The 16,383-nt window shown below is 44.5% G+C and overlaps 1 long non-coding RNA gene across 6 annotated transcripts in view; it reads right to left on the bottom strand.

Annotated features, from left to right (window-relative positions):
• Positions 1-16,383, bottom strand: part of LOC138768879 (uncharacterized) — a 152,064-nt gene that overhangs the window by 123,933 nt on the left and 11,748 nt on the right. The window contains exon 4 of one of the 6 annotated variants that reach the window (XR_011359177.1): positions 14,257-14,326. The exons of the other annotated variants lie outside the window; for them this stretch is intronic. This is a non-coding gene — a long non-coding RNA (uncharacterized lncRNA). Of the gene's footprint in view, positions 1-14,256; positions 14,327-16,383 lie in introns of those variants that run through there. 6 annotated transcript variants of the gene reach the window in all.

Genomic DNA, 16,383 nt, shown 5'->3' on the forward strand with positions numbered 1-16,383 from the left:
TTCGGATCGACTCGAGCATGCTCCAGGTTCGCTCATCTCTAACTACTTTCTCTTTCACGTGTTCATCTTGGCATACCACAACTGCAACAACAACTGAAGATAAATGGAGGGGTTTAACCTTAATACACACAGGCACTAGGTGGAAACACTCTCTTACGTCATGGACCGGGTAGAGGCAGGAACAGAAAGCCTGACGCTTCTTTGAGATGTGGGAAGGTTTTAATAATATTATACTTTACCTATAAGAAAAATGAGTAAAGAATATTTTCCATGAGGCACAGAGAACATTAGTAGGGGAAACCCCAGCAATGAAAACCTCTGTACAGTGCTGTGGAATATGTTGGCGCTATACAAATAAAGGAATGATTATTGTTACATCATAAGGAACCTAAACTAAACCAGCTATCATTTAAAGTTTCTTGTGTCTTTCTTTCCCTATCTGCAAAATCCAATATGTATCTGGCATTCACTTCAGATCTGCTCAAGGGTGAAAAGTGAACTTTCCAGATAGTGGAGAAAAGCTGCTAATATGACTGGTGATCTAACCAGCGTCCTTGTGGCCGTTGTGTAATGACGTTGGAGAGGTCAGTAAGTCAAGGCGCGGGTTGTCTGATCTGAGCTGCGCACTCTACAGATGGTTTCACACAATTCACTGGGTAAATACTGAGTTGTGTAAAGGATTATAACAAAGTTATACCTGACATATAAAGTTTATATGCAGACTTGCTTACCCACCTCTATAGATCTTGCTCGTGGAGTTACACCATTTACAAAACTTCCATTAAAGTCGATGGAGGTTACGCAAATTGTGTAACTCACCTGCATTGTTTTCATCTTCTAGTCTACGTCCAGGGACCACAAACAGGCTGGAGGGGTCTGGGAAGCAGATGGAAATACCTGTGCCACCTGAATAGGCTGCAGGTACCACCTCCTACCAGTAGGGATAAGGACCATAGCAAAATGCAAAATTAAAGAATCAGACAGGAAGACAGGAGCTCCTGTGTGTAGCCACCACCTGTAAATTACTTCTATTTAATTAAGTCTTCCAGTACCTATCAGCTGCTGTAGGTCTTGCAGGAAGTGGTGTATTCTTTCTAGTCTGACACAGAGCTCTCTGCTGCCACCTCTGTCCATGTCAGGAACTGTCCATAGCAGCAGAAAATCCCCATAGAGACCTCTCCTGCTTTGGGAAGTTCCTGACATGGACAGAGATGGCAGCAGAGAGCACAGTGTCAGACTAGAAAGAATATACCACTTCCTGCAAGACCTACAGCAGCTGAAAAGTACACCACCTCCTACAGGACATACAGCAGGTGATAAATACTGGAATACTGGAGATTTTTTAATAGAAATTAGAAATCTGTAACCAGTAACTTTCTGAAACCAGTTGATTTGAGAACAAGTCTATAGAGCTCACAGGGAGTTAGGGAGATAGGCAATTGGCCCCATTCTTATCCCGGCCATGTCCAGAGGTCTGTGGGGGTTACCCAGACCTTGACAGATGATCAATATTTGTCTCAGATTTTTTTTTATAATGACACTTAAAGTGTTCCCTTAGCATCTGAGCAGTTTACAGCTTGCAATATTATTACACTAAAGAAAGACATTCATGTCTCTTATGACAATAGGCAGGGTAGTTTTTGGGAAGATTACCAGTTAATACATGCAAAGTTTATTTTGGTGTCTCTTTTTTTAATGGAGGAAACTGATGTTCCAAAGTTCTTGCCGATACTGATGCATATACGCAGTCAGTTACATAACTCCCCGGTAGTGAGGGGCCTGCGTGTCCTCGAGATGAGGGACTCTAGTGATTAAGTAACAGAAAAGTCAAGGTTTAATTTTATAAAGTTTAATATAATAGAAGAAACAGAGAAAGTACTGGACAGCAAAGGGAAGCAAATATATAACTTCCCTAAGGCTAGGCCAGAGGGGACACCTCACTGCTTATACCTTTTGTATATATTCAGTGATTGTCTAAATGTCAGACATGTCTGGGATGTCACCCCAGAGCTCTCAGACATAGATCTTACTATAAGAAGCAATTTAGTAACATAGGCCCAGATTGATCAATTGATATATAGTATGTAGGGCCAAAAAAGACATATACAATCCAGAATATGACCCTTCAGTGTTCATTCAGGTGAATATCAAATAGTAGAAGCCAATTTTTTTCAACTTACGCGAAAACAAATTCCTTCCTGACTCCACAATCTGGTGATCAGACTAAAGGCCATAATACACGTTATGGTCGATTATCGTTTTGTGTAATAGCAATGTTAAAAGGCAACGATCAGCCGACATGCATGATGTCGGCTGATCATTGTTTTTTAACATCTTGAAAGACCAACGATGCAGAAAGTAACAATCTGCTGCCATCGCTCCGTGTAATAGGAGCAGTGGCAGCAGACCACGGCTATCTTCTATGGGCTGCCGAGGGAGAGGGAAAGAAGAAGGGGAGAGGAGGAAGAGGAGAGAAGACGTACAAAAAAAGGGGCAGAGGGGGGAAAGGGTCTTAGGGCAGTGCTTCTCAATTCCAGTCCTCAGGCCTCACCAACAGGTCATGTTTTGAGGATTTCCCATACAAAGGACACCTGTGAGAATACCTGAAGAACCGAGTATAATTATATCACCTGTGAAATACTAAAGAAATCCTCAAAACATGACCTGTTGGTGAGGCCTGAGGACTGGAATTGAGAAGCACTGTCTTAGGGAAAACCTACCACACCACTGAGTTAGAAGGAATTTGTAATTATCCAAGTCAGTAACTCGCTCACCCTTGATAAAGCAACACGCGAAACGCGCGTCAGGTGAGTGCTGCAGTGGTCACATGTGCAAGGGACACATGAGTGGTAATGTATATTGATTTCTGATGTGATCCATTTACCTTTATTCACTGTGAGTTTTATTACTTGTCCTATATATGCCCAGTGCCCAGTACACATGTATGTATATTTTCTATTGAACTTTATTTATTTTCTTGTGTATCATGTAACGTAATTTACTCCTATCAACCCTAGTGTTGGGGATTTGTATAGGCTTTAGCTTCCATGCCAAACAGGAGTATCTGTGTCCTAACTTTGTCCCTCCTTCCCGTCCTCTTCATCATTAGGGATGCCACTGGAACATTTTCTCCATGCTGAACACTGCACAGTTGCTTAACGATCCAGCCCATGTTCAGTATTCACACAGCTGACGAATAGGAGACAATCTGCCTGGAGCATTCCTAATGATGAGGAGGGCGGGAAGGAGGGACAGAGAGGTTGTGCTAGCCTAAAGCATACACAATCTAAGCCCCGATCGTAGGACACAGGGCTGCCAGTTTAAAAGTTGTTTATTAGGACAATAACTGCATCACCTGCCGAGCGGACACCAGGACAAATCTTGGATTAAAAGCAGCTATCCAAAGGTACAAGTGGTTTGGGGGGGTCAGATTGTGGGTACAGAGTCGCTTTAAATGCAGCTGTCAAATCTGACAGCTGCATTTAAATGTATTACTGTCCCCCTTTCCCTGGTGTCTTGTGAGGTATCTCCCGCCCGCGATGCAATTATGGAGGGGAGATCCCTTCTGCTTACCGAGTCGGGACTCAGTGACGCTCCAACGCTGATCCCGGCTCGGCATTTGATTCCTCTGGTCTGCAGACCAGAGTAATACAGCAATGATCTCATCTCTATGGGAGATCACTGCAGTAATACTGAAAGTCCCCAGGGGGGACTCAAAGTTAAAGTATAAAGTAAAAAATAAAGTGTTTTTATTAATAAAAAAAATCCCCTCCCCTAATAAAAGTCTGAATCACCCCCCTTTTCCCATTTTATAAATAAAAATAAATAACTATGAAATTATTACATTACTGATCTCGCACGGTAAATGGGGTAAGCACAAAAACCCGCCAAAGTGCAAAATTGCGCATTTTTTGTCACATCAAATCCAGAAAAATTGTAATAAAAAGTGATCAAAAAGTCGCATATATGCAAGTAAGTTACCGAAAAAAAGGACATATTATGGCGCAAAAAATGACACCTCACACAGCCCCATAGACCAAAGGATAAAAGCGCTATAAGCATGGCAATAAAGCAATTTTAACCCCTTCCCCCAATATGACGTCCAGGGACGTCATGAAAAGCAGTGGCAGAATGCATCATGACGTCCCTGGACTGCATCATGCTTTCCCTGCCTCCCCCTTCTGTCCCTAGGTGAGATCGGGCAGCAGGAGGAGGCTGTGTCACACAGCCTCCTCCTGCTGCCACTGCCCGGAGGGGAGCCGCGCTCCCCCCCGGGCAGTTAACCCCATAAACGCCGCGGTCAATGCGACCGCAGCGTCTATGGGGAGATTCAGTGTCCCCCGCCGATCGGGCGGCGGGGGGAGGCTGCAGAACGCTGCCTCCCCCCACCGCCACTCAATCTGTGTCCCCCGGCCCCCTCCCCTCGTCCTCCGATACCGGCGGATCGCCGCTACTACCATTTTAGCGGCGATCCGCCGGTACCGGGCATTACCGGCGCCGCCGATAGTTTTCATCTCCCCCCACCGTGAATCCACGGTGGGGGGAGATGAAAAATGTCCCCTCAGACCCCAGATCAGCCCCCCGATCACCCTACCCGGGCGGCCATCAGATCCAAGATGGCCGCCCCCATCCCTGCGAACAAACGATGTTTGTTCGCAGGGATGGAAATGAATTAGTGATCAAAGCCCCATGCTCTCCGCCACCGGAGGTAGCGGAGAGCATGGGGCAGTGATCGGGGACCCCCCCGTGTGGTCCCGGAGCAGGCGATCAGCGGTATATACTATATACCGCCGATCGCCTGTTCCCAGTGATCAGCACTTTTTATCCCCTGTCACCATAAATCATTGGTGACAGGGGATAAAAAGTGTCACCGTGCCCCCCCCCAAGTCGCCCCCCACCCCCCCAGTCACCCCCGTCCCCCAGTCACCCCCCCTTCCCCATATACTCACCGGATCCACGAAGCTCCGTCCTCCTCGACGTCCAGGCTGATTCTGAAGTGCGCATGCGCTCCAGAATCAGTTATCTCAGAAAATTTAAAGTGACAGAGACCAATTTGGTCTCTGTCACTGAACTATGATTACTGAGATAGAAAATATCACAGTAATCATAGTAATACAGTGATAATTAATGTATAAAGTACAAAAAGTGAAAAACATACAAAAAAATAAAACACACACTTTTTATTATAGTAATAATTGCACTTTACTCCCAGATTACCCCTAGCCCCCCCAAAGTACCCGTAACCACCGCAGGTTGCCCATATCCGCCCCAGATTGCCCGTATCCGCCCCAGATTGCACGTAATCACCGCACATTGCCCATAACCACCGCACATTGCCACTAACCACCGCACGTTGCCACTAACCACCACACGTTGCCCATAACCACCGCACGCTGCCCATAACCACCGCACGCTGCCCATAACCACCGCACGTTGCCCATAACCACCGCACGTTGCCCATAACCACCGCACGTTGCCACTAACCACCGCACGTTGCCCATAACCACCGCACGTTGCCCATAACCACCGCACGTTGCCCATAACCACCGCACGTTGCCCATAACCACCGCACGTTGCCCATAACCACCGCACGTTGCCTATAACCACCACACATTGCCCATAACCACCGCACGTTGCCTGTAACCACCCCAAATTGCCAGTGAGCCCCTCCAGATGGTCCGTAATCAGCCCCGATTGCCCGTAACCCCCCCATATTGCACGTAACCACTGCACGTTGCCAGTGACCCCCTCCAGATTGCCCGTAACCACACCAGATTGCCGTAACCACCCAAAATTACATGTACCCACCCCTGATTACCTATAAGCACTTCAGTTTATCCGTAACCACCCCAGATTGTCTGTAACCACCCCATGTTGCTCGTAACCATCGCAGATTGTCTGTAACCACCCCATGTTGCCCCTAATCACATGTAATTCCCCCCAGATTGCCTCTAACCACCGCACGTTGCCTCTGACCACCGCACGTTGCCCCCGACCACCGCACGTTGCCCCCGACCACCGCACGTTGCCCCCGACCACCGTACGTTGCCCCCGACCACTGCACGTTGCCCCCGACCACCGCACGTTGCCCTCGACCACTGCACGTTGCCCCCGACCACTGCACGTTGCCTCCGACCACCGCACGTTGCCCCCGACCACCGCACGTTACAGGTTCCCATCCCAGATTACCTATAAGCACTTCAGTTTATCCGTAACCACCCCACGTTGCCCGTTACCACCCCACGTTGCCCGTAACCACCGCAGGTTGCCCGTAACCACCGCAGGTTGCCCGTAAACACCCCAGATTATCCGTAACCACCCCACATTACCTGTAATCTCATTTTTTTATTGTATTTTAGTAACTGCGCTATTCTAATAACCATTACTAGCTGCGGTTTTGCTCCAGCAAATTGGCGCTCCCTTCCTTCTGAGCCCTGCTGTGTGCCCATACAGTGGTTTATGCCCACATATGGGGTACCGTTGTACTCAGGAGAACCTGCGTTACAGATTTTGGGGTACATTTTTTCTCCCATTCCTCGTGAAATTGAGAAATTTTAAACTAAACGAACATATATTGGAGTTTTTCATTTTTACTGTCTTATTTTGAATACTTTCCTCTAATACCTGTGGGGTCAAACCGCTCACTGCACCCCAAGATGAATTCTTTGAGGGGTGTACTTTCCTAAATGGGGTGACTTTTGGGGGGGTTCTCTTCTGCTGACACTACAGGGGCACTGCAAACGCACCTGGCGCTCAGAAACTTCTTTGGAAAAATCTGCACTGAAAATGCTAATTGGCGCTCCTTCCCTTCTGAGCCCGGCTGTGTGCCCATACAGTGGTTTATGCCCACATATGGGGTACCGTTCTACTCAGGGGAACCTGCGTTACAGATTTGGGCATGCAGCTTCTCTCCTGTTCCTCGTGAAATTGAGAAATTTCAAACTAAACAAACATATTATTGGAAAAATTCAAGTTTTTCAATTTTACTGTCTTATGTTGAATACTTTCCTCTAATACCTGTGGGGTCAAAATGGTCACCACACCGCAAGATGAATTCTTTGAGGGGTGCACTTTCCAAAATGGGGTGACTTTTAGGGGGGTTCTCTTCTGCGGACACTACAGGGGCTCTGCAAACGCACCTGGCGCTCAGAAACTTCTTCAGCAAAATCTGAACTGAAAATGCTAATTGGCGCTCCCTTCCTTCTGAGCCCTCCTGTGTGCCCATACAGTGGTTTATGCCCCCATATCGGGTACCGTTGTACTCAGGAGAACCTGCGTTACAAATTTTGGGGTGCGGATTCTCTCATGTTCCTTGTGAAATTGAGAAATTTTAAACTAAACGAACATATTATTGGAAAAATTCGAGTTTTTCATTTTTACTGTCTAATTTTAAATACTTTGCTCTAATACCTGTGGGTTCAAAATGGTCACCACACCCCAAGATGAATTCTTTGAGGGGTGTACTTTCCAAAATGGGGTGACTTTTGGGGGGGTTCTTTTCTACGGACACTACAGGGGCGCTGCAAACGCACCTGGCGCTCAGAAACTTCTTCAGAAAAATCTGCACTGAAAATGCTAATTGGCACTCCTTCCCTTCTGAGCCCCGCTGTGTGCCCATACAGTGGTTTATGCCCACATATGGGGTACCGTTGTATTCAGGAGAACCTGCGTTACAATTTTTGGGGTACTTTTTTTCTCTTTTTCCTTGTGAAATTGAGAAATTTCAAACTAAACGAACATATTATTGGAAAAATTCGTGTTTTTCATTTTTACTGTCTAATTTTGAATACTTTCCTCTAATGCATGTGGGGTCAAAATGCTCATCCTACCCCAAGATGAATTCTTTGAGGGGTGCACTTTTGAAAATGGAGTGACTTTTGGGGGGATTCTATTCTGCTGACACTACAGGGGCACTGCAAATGCACCTGGCGCTCAAACTTTTTAAAAAAGCTAATTGGCGCTCCTTCCCTTCTGAGCCCTGCTGTGTGCCCATACAGTGGTTTACGCCCACATATGGGGTACCGTTGTACTCAAGAGAACCTGCGTTACAAATTTTGGGGTGCAGATTCTCTCATGTTCCTTTTGGAAAGGAGAAACTTTAATCTAAACATATATATTATTGGAAAATTAAAATTTTCGATTTTTTTTAAGGCCTAATTGTGAATACTTTCCTCCAGCCCCTGTAGGGTTAAAATGCTCATTATACCCCTAGATTAATTCTTTAAGGTGTCTAGTTTCCAAAATGGGGTCACTTATGGGGGTTTCTAGTATACAAGCCTCCTAAACCCACTTAAAAAAAGAACTGGTCCCTAAAAAAATCAGTTTTGGAAATTTTATGAAAATGTGATAATTTGCTAATAAATTTCTAAGCCCCATAACAGCCTAAAAAAGTAAAATATGTTTCCCAAATTATGCCAGAATAAAGAAGACATATTGGTAATGTGACTTAGTAACTAATTTATGTGCTATGACTTCCTTTTTTAGAAGCAGAGAATTTCATAAGTTCATAAAATGCAAAATTTTCAAATTTTTCATGATATTTTGATGTTTTTCACAAAAAACACACAAAGTAATGACCAAATTTTGCCACTAATATAAAGTGTCATATGTGACGAAAAAACAATCTCAGAATCGCTAGCATACGTTAAAGCATCACTGAGCTATAAGCGCATAAACTGAGACAGGTCAGATTTTGAAAAATGAGCCTGGTCATTAAGGCCAAAACAGGCTGCGGAGGCAAGGGGTTAAGGAACATTAATTTTTTAAAAAAGGTTTTCATTTTTTAAAAGCCATCAAGTAAAATAAAAATTACACAAGTTACATATCATTGTTCTCGTAACAACTTGAGGAACATATATAACAAGACAGTTTTACCCTAGGGCAAACAGCGTAAATGAAAAACTCCCCCAAATTAAAAAAGAAATTGTTATTTATTTATTTTTTTTTTCAATTTCATCACACATTTAATTTTTTCCTGGTTTTGCAGCATACTTTATGCAAAAATGAAGCCTGCCATTGCAAAGTACAATTAGTGGCGCAAAAAAATAAGGGCTCATGCGGATCTGTAGGTGAAAAAATGCAAGCGCTATGGTCTTTTAAAACACGATGAGGAAAAAACAAAAGCGCAAAAACAAAAATTTGCCCGGTCCTGAAGAGGTTAATAAAGAACAATAATTTTTTTTACATTTGGTCTTGCATCTATTTGTTGTATGGGGGGTTCTTTTTAACATCTTTCCCCTCATACTAAAACATTTTTGGGGGTTTCCTTAAGTAAATTGGTCCCTGTAAAACCAGGTGCAGAAAAAACAGGTAGATCGGTCATGCAATTGCACCATGAAGTCTTCCAAACGCTTGATGTCCTCAATCTTGCGTATCCACAAAAAGATACTGGGAGGCTCTGGGCTTCTCCACAGTCCTGGGGCACAATATCTTGTGGCATTAATCAGGTGACAGAGAACAGAGTGGCGGTAAAGTTTAAGAGGAATATCGGAGATGTGCAGAAGGTCGAGGTGATACCCCCACACATCCTTCCAAAAAGATGCCAGCTTGGGACAGCTCCAAATAATGTGTAGGAGCGAGCCTTCTTCCCCACAGTCCCTCCAGCACAACAGTAAGGCCTCCAGGAACATCAGATGGATACGGGTAGGAATGCGGTAAAATCGGGAAATAACTTTGTATTTGGGAACTGCACAACATACAATATTAGACATCAGGAACCACAATGTTGCCTTATGTCTCGCATCCCCTGAACAGGTGTATACATGTATATTGCCCGGCTGGGCTTTTAATACATAGTAACCTGCTTTACACTATCTGCATATTATTTTTTTTTTGAGAATCTCTATGAGGAACCATTGTGTTATTTATAGTCTCCTGATGATCCCAGAATGATCCCTGGGGGAAACGCATAGAGACATGAGACATAAAAAAATTTTTTGTCATCTTGCTTCCTATATTTGTATTGGTGCTATTTGGCACGGTTGAAGCAGGGAACTGAAATAGAGATACCACATCTCAAGAGGTTACCCTGCTGTGTATATGTATCAGTGCTACTTAGCACGAGTATAGCAGGGTACTTGGAGGCTCAACACTCCAGCATTGTTGTGAAGTGCCCCTTTTAGATTTATTTTCTGTTGTAGCTAGGTTGTTTTATACAACACTTTTAGATATATTAATAAAGTTATATTTTAATACGTGATTCTGGAAGTATAACTTTGTACCCCACCTCCTTGAGATGGGTGGATGGAGGAACAGAGTGTGCAGGTATATACCCACTCACACAAAAACACAGAAAAATAGCCACTCAACCTGCGCTCCAGAGAAAGTAAAATTAAGGCCCCATTCACACGTCCGTGTCAGTTTTTACTGTCAGGAAATCCAGATCAGGAGACCTCAAATGTCATCAGGAAAGTATCAGGATTTCCTGACAGTAATCCGTTTTTACCATCAGGAAACCATCAGGAAAAACCTTCAGGATTTCCTGATGAGATAATATGGTCTAGTATGCCAACATAAATCACAGGTACCCGTGTACCTGGATGGCCACAGGCTGCAGAACTACAACTCCCATCATGGCCTGTCAGCAAGGCATGATGGGAGTTGTACGTCTGCAACCTGGATGGCCACAGGCTGCAGAACTACAACTCCCATCATGGCCTGCCAGCAGAGCCATGATGGGAGTTGTACTTCTGCAACCTGGATGGCCACAGGCTGCAGAAGTACAAGTCCCATCATGACCTGTCAGCAAGATATGGTGGGAGTTGTAGTTCTGCAACCTGGATGGCCACAGGCTGCAGAACTACAACTCCCATCATGGCCTGCCAGCAGAGCATGGTGGGAGTAGTAGTCCGGCGGGCGGCCCGGTGGTGAGTTCCCGGGGGGGGGGGGGGGGGCGGGGGGAGAGGGTCAGATGCAAGAGAGCCGGTGTTTCGGTGGTGAGGGTTGTCGGGGGCTAGCGGGTACTGGGGGTTAAGCGGCGGGGGGGGGGGGGGGGGGGGGGCCGGGGCTGGCTCTCTACCAGTCCGGAATCGCGGGCACTTTCCTGATATACATCAGGAAAATGCCCGTGATTCCGGCGCTCCCATAGACTTCTATGGGGGCGTCCGTGTCGGATTTCCGGACGAAAATAGGACAGGATCTAAAAAATCCGGTCCTATTTTCCGGAACGGACACCCTTCCGGAAAAATCCGGAAGGGTGTCCGTGTCTAATGTTAGTCTATGAGTCCGGAAATCCGGACAGATTTTCCGGACGTGTGAAGGGGGCCTAAGATCCTCCTCCCAGGCAGCCAGGAAAGGGGAAGGTGGTTGCTCTGGCGGGGGATAAAAAAAAAGAATAAGAATCAATATTGATGAAGACATATTCTTTCCTGCAAATGGAGAGGATGCCCCAGTCCTGGGTATAAACAGATCATGGTACTTTTCTATGTCAGTTCTACTAAACATTTTTTCATTTATCAAATAATCTTGTTATGGACCATGTGCAAAATCTCATCTGCCGCCTTTAGCAAAAGCCTACAACCTATCCAGATGTATCAGTAACGGTGTAATTTTGTAATATATTGATGTAAACCTGTCCAAGAAGTGCTGACCTATGCAGACAATGGTATGGGGACAGACAGGTCACTGATGTCTTACCTCATGCGGAAGTGTTTCTTTAGAGTATACATGCAATACCAGAGGTTATCAGTTTTCGTGTGCAGTCTATCCTATAAATTGGGTAGCCATTGTTGACTGGTTGGATGATTGGGTCTCTATTTTGTGGCCTGCCATTAGACCTTGGTTAGTAAATGGAGCTCATGGTATAAAGTTACCTGAACTGAGGTGTGTAATCTATATCCCATTCTTTCAGTACATTTATTCTTGTGACTTTGCTTTGTTATTTCCAAGCCACAGCCATCTTCTGTCTGTGAACTGGACTCTTTAAAATCCCATCAGCTGCCAGTGTATCCAATAGTAATATACATTACAGGACTAAAACCAGCTTCTCCGGCTTAGAGAACACACCAGAGGATTACCGCTAATTACAAAACTGAGCCAAGTGCTTGGCTGCCGTCCACAGTCCGACGGTTTCTAAATAACAGAGTAAATATGGCGTGAGCTGTCTCCAAAATAACATCACATCACAATAGATCTGGTCTCATAAACACAAAATCACAGGGGGACATGGCTACCGACACATAATAGAAAACAGCTGGGATCCCGCTATTACACCACCATATAACTGTAGAGTAAAGGAGGCCCCCACACACAGGTCTACTGACCACCAAGGTTTCACACATTCCTAGGGGGTTTAAGCCACGTAAGCCGGATTTCTGGCATGATATAGTTTTAATTTATTACATGAAAACTGGTGACTTTTTGCCATTTTGTTTTTTGCTCATTGAGGGCCATTTTTTAACAGAAGGAAGCGTAACTAAAATCTAATCTCCCCAAGTTAGGAAGCTGTCATACCCATTCAATGGTTGTCTAAAAATGTCACATGTCTAATGTGTATAGAGGTGTGGAGCAGGTTAGAGACGTCTTTTGATTTTCATCTGAGGTGATTTCACATGCTGTGATACCATCAACAATATCAGTAGTATCGGCCCAGGAGTTGAGGACACTGTCAGTCCATCCCTGGACACAGAACTGAATACGTGCCTCCTTACCTGTCAATTACTGCCGTATAGCGGGCTGATGGGACAGAGAGCTATGATATGTCACAGCCCAGATGACTAGTTCCCAGCTCTCTCCCTGCCTCGCGCACAGCAGTAAAAAACATTTTGCCAGCAAAAGGACGTACCGAAGGAGCAATCCAGGACATGGTAGGAAGGCTCCCTACCACATCTATTTAGCACTGCTGGAAACCTAATAAGCACAACTGTGCTGACTGGTTCCCTTTTATCCTCTTCAGACAACCACACGAGATACCTCCAAGTGGCTATTCTCTGGTGAAACCCTGGCAGTGATTAGTTAAACCTGTATCAGCTTATTCCCCATATTGGTCACGTCAGTCTGTCAATGACCGTCGGTGCACAGCTGGAGCATCATTACAAAGGTTGTTTCATGTGTGAATTCTGGCCATGCCCTTGGTGGCAGCCTCTGTACACTGAAGTTCGATCATTCTGGACAACACAAGAGAACAAAAATAAATAGTTCAAGGGTAAAGTATACTCTGACTCTGTGTTATGTGCCTGAGAAAATCCATTTAGCAGCAGGTGGTATTTCTCGCCACTTGTGCGCAATAGAAAAATAAAAGCATCAGACACCTCCTGAAAAATATTCACTGGTCTACTGTGAAACACAAACAGTCCATAGACACTCTGAGACAATCTGTGGGTGGCAACCAACACTTTCTGACGTCTGACAAACAGGTGGTATAATGTCAGCTCAGACAAGGATGTAACACAGGGGTATTCCCTTCAGCAACTATTTGACCCTTGCAGAGGGGAACGCTTCCTCAAGTTTACATCACCTCCCTTTCCCATATGTGGTATCACTGAAGGCAGCCAAACAGCTTCAATAGTTAGACTAACAAATCAAACTCACCTATCTTACCTCCCCACAGCTCCTGTTTCAGCATCTCCCACTCCCCTGCTGCAGCACCTGCCCGCCCAGCCAATCAGTGACTCTGGGAACTGTTGGCTGTGCGCATAGGTTTGTTTTTGTTTTGTTTTTAACACATATTTTATTTATTTTCGGGAAAAAATAACATACAGTGTCATTACATACATTCAAACTGATATTGAGAAATACACTTCCAATAATAGCAGAAAGTCAGTTCTTTGTACAGTATATTTGATTCTATTTAAAGTCCGGGCTGTATATATAGAATCATTTATTGATAGGTAAAGTGCAAATCTTCAACAGTAAATAACGAAATAGAAACTAATAAACACAAAGCTAGTACAAAATCAATGTAAACATCACTGGAAATTATGTAAAAGTATAAGTCTGTTCCATAAAAGAAAAGGATATAAGAAGAAAGGAACAATCAGAGTTGTGATCTATATCCAATTAAGAGGTGGACCCAAGTCTGAGTTTCCCCAAGGTGTTTGCTGCCTCTAATTTACTATACCACGTAGCAGAGGTGTTAAAATCCGGCCCTCCAGCTGTTGCAAAACTACAATTCCCATCATGCCTGGACAGCCAAAGCTGTAATGTAGAGGGTTTAAAATGATGCATAAAAGATTATTATAGGCTTTGCTTTGACCACTTATGTTGGAAGTTTTATCATGTACCACTAACAAATGATTTCATCCAAATGGAACAATTCGCTTGGATCTGTATGTATTTTTGTTCCATTGTGAATTACAAGCTTGGGCCTCAAAAAGATCAAGTTGGAAATCTAGGAGGAGAGAGAATGAGGCGGAATGATAAACTTGGCTGCACATTTCACATATTTTGCTAGAAAACGCGTTGGGATGGTATAAGAGGAAGTCCAGTGCTTGACACTATTTCACACATTGATAGGGGCTGCTTGGATTTCTTGGCTCGGAAATGGAATTCCTGTACGCACACTCCTTCCTTTGTATTCTCCAATATGAAGGATTTCTGAGAATGTGCTGCCATTGCCTAGCGAGTCATGAAAACATGACCCGCTATTTGCCTTGTATTAAGCTCTGCTTTGCCCTTACTGTAACACACCTACACCCTGACCCCAGTACAGATGTGAACATCGGCCCTATAACACTTGGCTATTCTTTCTATTGTTCTTATTTTTTATTGTTGTTATATAAATTTTGTAGCAGAGACTTTTCACCACCACCAAAATTATTTTGCCTTTCTTGATTTGCTACCATAAGTATACTACAACTGCCTTACTACCCTATTTTTCTGTAAAAAAAAACTACCCTGTAGTTCCACTCTATACAATAGTTGTTATAGGGTTGTTCCACACACACACACACACACACACACACACAAACCCCTCCCCCCTTAGTTGTTCCACCATACTGTATACATCCCCCTCAGCAGTACGGCTCCACATACTGTATGCTTCCCTCCCCCTTCTGTACTTGTTTCCCCTTTACTGGATACATCCCCCTTTGCAGGTAGTCTCTATAAAGTATACCTCCCTTATCCCTCTGCAGGTAGCCCCCATGCTTTATACCTCCACCCCCCTCTAGTTGGCCCATGTACCCTCCATCCCCCCCTTATTCAATGTTCGCCACTGTGCATCTTGTAACCACTCCAACCTCCACTGCAGCTTGTGTTGAACAGGTGAGGGAGGAGCACAACAAGTCTGGTACTGATTGGCTGATGCTCAACCACACAGTGTCAGGGATCTGGTCAGCTGACTATAACTAGAGCTTATTTATGGCGTAGGGCTTATATTTTAAGTCTACACCAAAAAGCCTGCAAAATGAAGCTAGGTCTTTTAGGGTAGGTCTTATTTTCGGAGAAACACGATAGATAAGTGAGTTATTGGCAGATAATAATTCAATACTATTATTTCCTTTCTTATTATCTTAGGACATATTTATGTTTATCACAGGCAGGTTTACATTTACTTACTGTAGATTTTTTCAACCACATCTGCTGGAAGTGTGTTCCAAGTATCAACTACTCTTTCAGTAAAGTAATACACTGCTCAAAAAAATAAAGGGAACACTCAAATAGCACATCCTAGATCTGAATGAATGAAATATTCTCATTGAATACTTTGTTCTGTACAAAGTTGAATGTGCCAACAACAAAGTCACACAGAAATCATCAATGAAAATCACATTTATAAATCAATGGAGTCACACAAAATTAAAGTGGAAAAACACACTACAGGCTGATCCAACTCTGATGTAATGTCCTTAAAACAAGTCAAAATGAGGCTCAGTTTCATGTGTGGCCTCCACGTCCCTGTATGACCTCCCTACAACTCCTGGGCATGCTGTTGATGAGGTTGTGGATGGTCTCCTAAAGGGATCTCCATCCAGGCCTGGACTAAAGCATCCGCCGGCTCGAGGACAGTCTGTGATGCAACGTGACGTTGGTGCATGGAATGAGACATGATGTCCCAGATGTGCTCAATGGGATTCAGCTCTGGGAAACGGGCAGGCCAGTCCATAGCATCAATGCTGTCATCCTGCAGGAAATGCTAACACACTCTAGCCACATGAGGTCTAGCATTGTCCTACATTAGGAGGAACCCACGTCCAGCCGAACCAGCATATGGTCTCACAAGGGGTCTGAGGATCTCATCTTGGTAGCTAATGGCAGTCAGGCTACCTCTGGCGAGCACATGGAGGGCTTTGCGGCCCTCCAAAGAAATGCCACCCCACACCATTACTGACCCACTGCAAAACCGCTCATGCTGAGGGATGTTGCAGGCAGCAGACAGCTCTCCACATCGTTTCCAGACTCTGCCACGTCTGGTACATGTGTTCAGTGTGAACCTGCTTTAATCTG

This window comes from Dendropsophus ebraccatus, chromosome 1, assembly GCF_027789765.1.
Source record: "Dendropsophus ebraccatus isolate aDenEbr1 chromosome 1, aDenEbr1.pat, whole genome shotgun sequence".
Classification (NCBI taxonomy): Eukaryota; Metazoa; Chordata; class Amphibia; order Anura; family Hylidae; genus Dendropsophus; species Dendropsophus ebraccatus.